Source organism: Canis lupus, chromosome 5 (assembly GCF_003254725.2).
Source record: "Canis lupus dingo isolate Sandy chromosome 5, ASM325472v2, whole genome shotgun sequence".
Classification (NCBI taxonomy): domain Eukaryota; kingdom Metazoa; phylum Chordata; class Mammalia; order Carnivora; family Canidae; genus Canis; species Canis lupus.
The window spans coordinates 74,563,951-74,573,701 of NC_064247.1; the positions used below are offsets into that span (position 1 = coordinate 74,563,951).

The 9,751-nt window shown below is 39.0% G+C and overlaps 1 long non-coding RNA gene across 2 annotated transcripts; it reads left to right on the top strand.

The window, feature by feature from the left end:
* The first annotated feature begins 886 nt into the window (after positions 1 to 886).
* On the top strand, positions 887 to 8,863 carry LOC112646674 (uncharacterized). Of its 2 annotated transcripts, XR_003127774.3 has the most exons (6): positions 887 to 1,599; positions 3,945 to 4,057; positions 4,469 to 4,563; positions 5,495 to 5,537; positions 5,665 to 5,838; positions 7,187 to 8,863. It is a non-coding gene; the product is annotated as an uncharacterized LOC112646674 (long non-coding RNA). The 2 variants fall into 2 exon arrangements; XR_003127776.3 differs by lacking the exon at positions 4,469 to 4,563 and having other exon boundaries at positions 890 to 1,599.
* The last annotated feature ends 888 nt before the right edge of the window (positions 8,864 to 9,751 follow it).

Consider the following 9,751-nt stretch of genomic DNA (forward strand, 5'->3'; position numbering starts at 1 on the left):
TATTATCAATATTTTCTGGTTAACCTCTAACTTTATTGAGCTCTAAACTACTTGCACATATATCAGTTGTGGATTGTTAGTCAAATACATTGTGACCACAGAGTTACACCTCCAGGAATATCAAATTAGAGTCCTGCAGGATTTTTATAAAATGCTCTGATGCCAAAAGTAATTACCTTTGTCCCTTTCTAGATGCAGCTCCATAGGTCAGCTTGTTTTCCAAACCAAGATACCTTTTGGGTTCAGATGGATGAAGTGAAAACTCCTACCCCCTGCACATCCTCACTGAAGGTTTATGTACAATATACAGCCCAGACAGACCAGGTATAGCATGCTAAAATAAATAAGGTAAGAAATCAGTATACAGCAGCCCCTGAAGACCTTCATTTATCTTCCAGATAGTAAATTCCATCAGCATGTTTAAAGGAGGACAAAACTGCCTGAGTTGTCCTGGAGGAAAATGAAACAGAGTTGCAGATCCAATGTTAACCCTTTCTTACCCACATGTAAATAATGTTTCCATGGACTGTCTAGTATTTGGTTTGGGTGGTGGCAAAGGATACAGTTTTTTAAAGGGCAAAATCATAACTCTCGTGCAGATGTAAAAAGAACACATGCCACAGATCTTATATAACTCAATTAATTAGCAAGCCAGCAAAATGTTCCATTGGTTCAAAGGATAATTCAAACAATGTACCCATTTATAGGCAATCAGAAATGCAGAAATGAATTTACACATAAATGCTAAACTTGTCAACATTTACGGGACAATAATAAGTTGCACTTCACAAACTCATTAGCATTTCTATGGAAAAATAATAAATTACAGTAATATAAGAAACTACAGATTATAAAATAGCTCAAAAACAATGAATTAGAAGACTTAGCAAGGGGGAGCGAGATAGAAACCCATTCATCTTTTGTGTGGGTGTGTGTACATCTTCGATGTGTCAGTTTTTCCTGACAATGGACACTTTTATCAAGTATTTACCTAGAAGTGGATTTGCTAAATCAGGGGTATTCATATGCTTCAGTTTAGTGGATATTGACAGGTTTTTGTTCTCAAATGATAGTGTCAACTTACACATTCATCAGCCACATAGAATTCTTTATATGCTCTTTAAAATTAGGAAGTTCTGAATCTCAGTTCAGATCTACAGAGGGTAAATCTTTGAACAGTCTCCTTTGTAGATCTCCTGCATCCTAAATTTTTAGAGCTTTAATCTGGGTATAATAAAGAATATATCTGTTTTTTGCTTCTGGTTCCAAGTAAAGAATTTGTAAAAACCCTTGTAATTTGAGTGACAGGTGTTATCTTTATTATGCTAATTAGGGGACTCTAGGTGAGGCCCCTAGTTACCTTCAGGATGGAGGCTGGTCCCCTGAGAGACTCACCCCTGGTTAAACCATTGTAACTTTAGGTAGCTCAACTTCTGGGAAGAAGGAGGGGACTTGGAGATTCAGTTCAGTCACATGTCCAATGATTTAATAAATCATGCTTACATAATGAAGCCTCACTACAAACTCTAGACACAGAACTCAGTGAAGATTTCCAGTTTGTGAACACATTGTGGCTGGTACCTGAAGTTGGCACAAATAGTAAGTACGTGCAACTTATTTGTTGAATGAATAAGTACATGGATTCTAACCTGAGTCTTACATCTAGCTCTTGAGTAAATCATTGTAGAAGTATAAATTCTATGGGCACAAGCCAGTCTAGGTAGGGCTTGATGTTCTGTCCATGCAGACAGATTCTAGAAGGTTATGGCTAAACAATGGGAACACTGTGTGTAGGAAGGCTACATATCATCATGGCAAATGACACTCTCTAGAACAATCATTTTCAGTTCAAAGTAGGTCAAGACAAATTGACCATCTGACTTGTGGTCCATACAGTGGGCCCTGGCCCAATAGGATTAAGAGGAAGCCATTGTGTCTCATATTCTCACAATATGGAGAGGATTCTAGTCTATAATTCATAAATACTTAGTGAGGCTTAAACTCCACAGACAAAATATTGTTCATCTCTAGGGACTCAGATTGGCCCAAGAGGAAAAAAAAAAATCTAAAACTGGTATTAGGCATTCATAAACATTCACAAACAGCACAATACCCTCCAATATCAGGATGACACTTTAGCCTTCATTTCCTAATAGTATATAATTTTGGGGAAAAGAATTATATTGGACTTTGGATATCTGGCTTAGATATTTTGATTTTAACCTCTGTTCACAGTGCAGAGTAAGTTTTGGTCAGTGGAGCAAGTAGAAATGAATGCCACAGGAAAAAGGATCTAATGCTAACCCAGTGAATTGAAAAAAGGAAGAGCAAAGAGAGAAAATGGACAATCACTACACATGCTTATCAGACTTTATCTAGATTCAAAGTTTTACTGAAAACTTTTTTTGTTGTTGTTTAACTCCTAGGACTCATATTCACTATTTACTTCTCCTACACAGGATATGCTTAAGAATTTTTTTAAAGACTTTGTTTATTCATGAGAGACACAGGAAGAAGCAGGCTCCCTGTGGGGAGTCTGATGTGGGACTCCATCCCAGGACCCTGGGATCATGACCTGAGCCAAAGACAGATGCTCAACCACTGAGCCACCCAGGTGTCTCAAGAAATTTTTTTCTAATTTAACGATTTTTGAATGACTAAAGAGATCTGACTCTATCATGGAAACCCCACTGGTGACTTCCGGCCAACCATGAGTAGCTTCAGTATCAAATTCAGGCAAGAATCATCTCCATATTGAACAGGGCAGGAAGACTCTGTTTGAGGTGATTAGGGAACACCCCCCACTCTGAGCTCAACACTCAAACCCAGGACAGGAGAGAGTTTCTAAGTGCTGGTGTGAGAGGCAGAACAAGTCATCTGTGTTTGCTGATTAGATTTACCCAAAGGAAGATTACACTCTGTAGTAGCTTTGTGACACTAAGTAGTTTTACAACCAGGAGCAAGGCCCACGTCCAAATTAAGCTTTTAACATCTCGTAGAAACTGGGAAAGCCCTTGGTGCTATCTTCCTCGATATTTTACATTCAAAAAGATGGGCTGCAAAACCAACAAGAGGCTTTTCCAGAGACTTAACATCTCAGAGAGACAGGAAAAAAAAAAAAACAAACTAAAAAGCTTTCTAACATAAATGTTCTAGAAAAGGAAGATCAGGTGCTTGTGTAGAGTTTGATAAAGCTGAGGGTAATGTGAAGACCATCTAGTTCAGTGTATTTAAATGTTTGTTGTTGTTGTTGTTGTTGTTGTTGTTTTTAAGTACTGAAGCAGTCCTAGAGAGGGGCAGTCTACTAGCCAGAGTTGTACAGAAAAATAGAACCAATAGGATGTGTGGACATTCCACTAGCCATATAGACAAAGAGATGGATTCAAAGGGATTGGCTCATGTTATTGTTGGGCTGGCAAGTCTGAAATTTGCTGAGCAGGCTGGAAACCCAGGGAATAGTTGATGCTGCAGTTTGAGTGTCAAAAGTAGTCTGCTAGCACAATCCCCTCTTCCATCCTCAGACTTTTCCTCTTAAGGCCTTCAACTGATTGAATGAGGCCCACCTACATTATAGAGGTTAATCTGCTTTATCCAAATTCTTCTGAATTAAATGTTAATCACATGGAGAAAATACCTTCATAGTAGCATCTGGACTGATGTCTCACCACCTGTCCAGGTGCCAGGATCTCACCAAACTGACATAAAATTAATCCTTACAGGCAATGTGAGCCTGGTATGCAGTAAAACCCTCTAAAGGGCTAGATGGAATTGTGATATCTTTCTGAAGAGTGTCTGAGAAATATTCCTGTACTACTGTTATTGAATAAATCAGCTACTTAAATGGGGGAAAATTCAGGTGACTTGACATAGACGAAGTTCTTTTGAGTTTTTATAGTTTGGGAGAAGCAAAGACAATCATAATTTTTCTTTTCTGGATAATGAAGCTTGCTTTGAAATATGTGAATATCAGAAGAATGCCCTCAGGCAAAGAAGATGCAGCTTTTTAAGAAAAGGATCCAATTTGGGTAGTAGGAACGGTGCTTCCCTGGCCACATAGGTAAGGAGATTCTGACCTTCTGATGATAAGCAAATATTATTCCTGTCACTGCAGGGGACCAGCTACAATCTGAGAAGTAAAGACATTTGCAATTTACAGTTTCACTGTGATATGGCAAAAAAAAAAAAAAAACCCACAAGATGTGGAAATACAGCTTTTCGGAGTTTGTCTACACACCTACAACCCATGCTAAGAATTAGATGTAGTTAGCCTTAAAATGATGACTTTAGATATTGTGCAGGGCTCGGTACTTTGGGAGAGTAGCAGATAGAACAGAATAGAAGGGTGCATTCAAGCACTAAATAGAGATGTTAAGAAAAGCTTGCAGCAGGTGAAGTTATTATTCACCTGATATGTTGCTATCTCTCAGATCATTGGATACACCTTAAAATGCAAATTGCTCTTTTCTAGATATCGGTGATTTTTTCTCTATACTGGAAGCCTGAAGATAATTTGGGCTTTCTACCTACGGCCTTGTTTTTCAGCTTCCAAAATTCTGTACAGAGGTAAAGTTACCTCATTCTGTCCCATGGATTCCTCTTTCTCTTTGAGTCCTCATCATCCTATCGAGTCTGTTAATGACAACTTCTAGCACTAAGGAAATTAAACCACTCTAAGACACAGATTTATGGAGACGTATTTGCTAGTGTTTACTTCACAGAAATCAATGTGCATAATAACACTGAATTGTTACTCTAGTTTCCAGAGCCCATACCCTAAGTTCCTTTTTCTTATTCCACCTTCTACTTTTTTTTTTTTTTTTAAGAGAGGCTGGGAGAGGGTGGAGGTTGGGGGAGGGGCAGAAGACGTGGGAGAGAGAGAGAATCCCAAGATCCAGAGCAGGATCCAGTGCAGGTCCGACATGAGGCTGGATGTCCCAACCTTGGGATTATGACCTGAGCCGCAATCAAGAGTCAGACCTTAATTGCCTGAACCACCCACGTGCCCCTAATTTTTTTTTTTTAACTATTCTTGTTTGACAGTCAAGAGTAGCAGAATATACCACTTTGGCATAAGGGTTATTTTGAGCTAAAAGCAACCTAGAAGCAGAGGCGAGAAAAGCTCTCTGTCCTCTCATTTGCCTAAAAGCAAGACATAAATTTGTGAAGGTGTCCCCTCTCCCTTCTCTGCCAGGAAGGACAGGTGTTTGTCACTGGACACAAGTCTAGACCCCAGTCAGCTCTGAGATGACATGCTGGGATCTAACAAACATTACTAAGGGGCCCTTAGCTTACCGTAGTTTACTGCCCTAGAAACTCAAAGTCCTTTTCCTTTGTCTTGTCACCTCTCTGATAAGGTATGGTTCTTTTTATTCTGATCCTATATAAGCCCAAGGTCTAGCCACCCCTGTGGGTTCCTTACCACCAAGTACTGCTAAGTATGGGAGACGCACATGTTAATAAACTTGTTTTTTGCTTGTTGATTTGTCTTTTGCAGCGCCCCACCCAGACAACCTCCTAGGAGCATAGAAGAAAAAACAGTTAAGTTTTAGGGAAGGAAAAAAAATCTTCCTTGTATTATAGTCTTTTTCTCCCCCTCCCCACCTTGAATGCAAAGTATTTCATTCTTTGAGTTCATAAAAATGCCTCGTTTGCCTTATTTCCTAGATTCTAAAACCCTATCCGTGGTATGGTACTTCATAAATTTAATAACATTGTGGGATCAAGCCTGATTTGAGGGTCTTAAAACTAAAACTCAGTATGATAAAACGGAAGTAAAGCAAGGTGATGATCAGGACTTCAAAGGAACAAGTACCGTGTGATTTCTGGAACTGAATGGAGGTAGGTTTTTCTTGTATTAATACTTTTATACTTTAAAGTTAACTACATTTTTATATACCTAAAATATACGTTATATTATAAATGTATGTGTCTATACATCCAATGTATTTCATATGTATGATGAAGTGGTGAAGACATCCACTTGGGATGGCTGATTTCTGATTTAGATGGAGCCCGGGCTGGTGCTCCCCCTTGAGATTTTCTTTAGTCATTTTTAACCACTGTTTATGTAATTCATGGATTGGATTGTTTTTGAAATAGACTTCCTCAGACTTAATTTCGTTGGGAATAAACACGTTTGACAATATTCTATATTCTCCAAGATCATCTCCTAGAAAACCCTCTTTATATTTGTGTAAAGGAAAAAAAAATCTCCCCTTACAACAGTACTTGCCTAAGAGATATCAAAAGAAAAACAGATTCTCTTAAAGTTATTCTAATCCACCAGCCTTGTTTAAGAACGGGAATGACCCCAGATATACTCGGCTGGTGTTTGGCCTGACTGAAGACTCTTTCCTGATGAAGGAACATTAGGATTTGTTTCAACCAGTCGTGAACAGACCAAGGGATGCCTCCTGCCTGTCAGAGAGAGCACTCTCAATGCTTAACAGGAATTCCCGCCATGAAATCCCCTTCCTAACACCCCCACCTAAGTACTCAGTGATATTCTTCCCAGGTAGTATCTTCTTAAAATTGGCAAATAAGGGATCCCTGGGTGGCGCAGCAGGTTAGCGCCTGCCTTTGGCCCAGGGCGCGGTCCTGGAGACCCGGGATCGAGTCCCACGTCGGGTTCCCGGTGCATGGAGCCTGCTTCTCCCTCTGCCTGTGTCTCTGCCTCTCTCTCTCTGTGCTACTATCATGAAAAAAAAAAAAATTGGCAAATAAAAACCATCAGCCTTAAAACCTGCCTTATTTTGTACTGGCTTTGGTTGGTTTTGTAGTACTTTTGAACCTACATTCAGGATATTAATTGAATTTATGGTTTATAGAGATCTGAAAATATACTTACAAGAATAAAGCTGAAGTTCTGTGTAGACAGTGTTTTATCTAGTATTGACTCCTCCAATTACAAAATTATGTCCTTTTTTCCCCATTATTTTTTAGAACTGTCCTATCTCTGATAATTTTGTCAACACATTTTCAGAAACTGATATTTTTTTACCCTTTTACCCCCTCCTTTGATTGGCTTTGTGCTCATGGTTAGAACACCAGCGGTTTACACATGAGGTGTGTGTGTGTGTGTGTGTGTGTGTGTGTGTGTGTGTTGTTGTTGTTGTTGTTGTTGTGCTTTTGGAGCTTTAAAAAAAAAAAATTCATGCCAAAACCTTTGTTTCATCCTCCACTGCAGAGTACATATCATGAACGTATCCAGCTGAGCTTAATTATACCAAACAAAGCAAATAGAACTTGGGAAGAGCTTCTCTCTGCACCTGCTTCTCCAAGAAAACAAGGAAATTGGAGTGGTCTTTTCGTGGACTCAGTGTGGCTGTGGCAGGGGCCGTGAGACAATAGGAAAAGGCAAAGATTGGAGTTACATTTTCCTAACAAATGGGTAATCCGTCCTCAATCCAAATTGGTTGAACGCTACAACCCTCATTGTTTCCATTTCATTTAATGCCCATAAAAATGAATTCACTTGAATTCAATGGCTGTAGGCTCAGAATATTCGCAGTGTATTTGTGTTGGACTCTAAGACTGATCTGTTCGGCTTTTTTTATTCGCTTTCTATGAAAGAACATTAACCCAAGACTAAGAAAGTAGAGAAAGATGCTCAGAATTCCATCACAAATTAAATTATTTTCAAATTTCTTTCCACTCCAAGCTCACATACTAATTTTACACAGCTATCATCAATGCTTTTATATGGTTATGTTAACCATGTATTTTGTAATGATATTTAGTGGGTACATAATATTACATCAGGTCGATTAAGCAGTTTCCTTAAGCATTCTATCATTCAGGGGAGTGCAGACTGAAGCTGTTTTTACTGAAACAAATGATTAAAATTAACCTGTTGTTTAATAGGAATGCAAATGGATTTTTCTACATTGCCATTTTTTTTTGAGGGGGCGGGGCAAAGGGAAAGAGTCTCAAGCCGACTCCTCGCTGAGCACATAGCCCAACACAGGGCTCTATCTGAGGACCCTAAGCTCATGACCTATGCGGCAATCAAGAGTTGGACACTTAACTGACTGAGCCACGCAGGCACCCCTGCCATTTATTTTAAAATAAATTCCATATAGTGGTCAAATACTATGTACTTTTCTGATGACCCATGATGAATTTTCAAATGCATGCATATCTTTTTCTGAATGACCTGAGCATAATTTACAAACATCACATCTCTTTTTCCACAAATAAAGTGACTATTTCCTAAATATGGCTTTTCTCTAGGCAATCACAATAATATTTATCAAAACCAGGATACTTAACTCTAATACTGGACTCTCATATATTACACATTTCATACTCAAGAGTTACCAATTGTCCTAATAATGTCCTGCTTAATAATTTTTTTCTTGAATCAAGTCCAATCCAGAGTCACATTCAGTTGTTATGTACCTTTATTCACCTTTAATATGAAACCATTTTCAGCCTTTTTTTTGGTCTTTCGTGACCTTAAAATTTTTGAAGGACACAGGCCAGTTATGTTACAGAATATCCTTCCACTTATATTTCCCTGATGTTTCCTTGTGACTGGATCCAGGTTATGCATTTTTAGCAGGAAATCCACAGACTGGATGCTGTGTCTTCCCATTGCATTATTTTAGAAGATGCAGGATGTCAGCTTGTCAATTTGTTGGTGATGCAAAGTTGATCATTTCATTAGATGGTGTTGACCAGTTTTCTTCCCCATAAAGTTACTATTTTTTCTTTTGTAATTAATAAGTAATTTGAGGGAGATACTTTGAGATTATGTAAATATTCTATCCATTAAAATTTTATCCACTGTATTTAGCATCTATTAATGATACCTGCCAGCATCAATCATTACTGTGATGGTTGCAAAAAAAGTGATTTTATAATAAAATAGCATTTCTATATTTATTAATCTTCCGCTCTACATGACAGCTTTCTCCTTCCCAACATTCATTTATTTCTATCAGTATAGACTTATATTTGCTTATTTAATTCAGTGCATGTTCTGTTACTATCTATCATTTTCTGCTCGGATTGTTCCCAATTTTGCCTGCAGGGAACCCCTGCAAATTGGCTCCTAACAAGTCCCTGTAATATTTTAAACACTGATTTACTTTTTGGCACAAGATGTTCTAGGCTTATCCTGAAGTTTCTCTATCTCCTCCAAGAATCCCTGATTCCTTTAGTGGGTATTGGCATAGAAAGCAAGGTCTGTGTGCTTGGACAAAATAGTGAAACTTTGTGGCATTTGACCCATGACCCACATGCCCCCAGCTCAGTGTGGCAAAAGCAGTACTCCGTGTGGAGAAGCTGAAGATACAGGTTCCCTCTTCCTGTAGCTCACAGGCTTGGACCATAGTTCTTCGCAAAAGGAATAAGTCACTAGCATTTCTGATTTCCTGCAGCTCCTAATGACAGAAGCAGTTTTCCTAGAAGGCATAGCTGAGAGGACCAGGCTCTTTTTCCCCACAAAGGATGGAAGGAAGCTCCACTCCAAGTGTGGCAACCCAAGAGTGACTGGCCCTAATTGTCTTTGCCCCAGCTTACTCTTAAGGTGAAAGTTTCATGCTGGAGGGAGAAGCCAGCCATGGTTATACTAGCCATCCAACACCTGCTTTTAGAGCAAGGGAGAAAGGGCCACTGTCCTTACCTGCAGCTCCTGGACAATATCCAAGAATTTCTTCCCACAGAAACCCCCAGAAAGGCCAGCTGTACAGATGACTGCTATATAGAATAGACTGCTATTCTGCTTTGCTTGGGAAAGGATATCAAA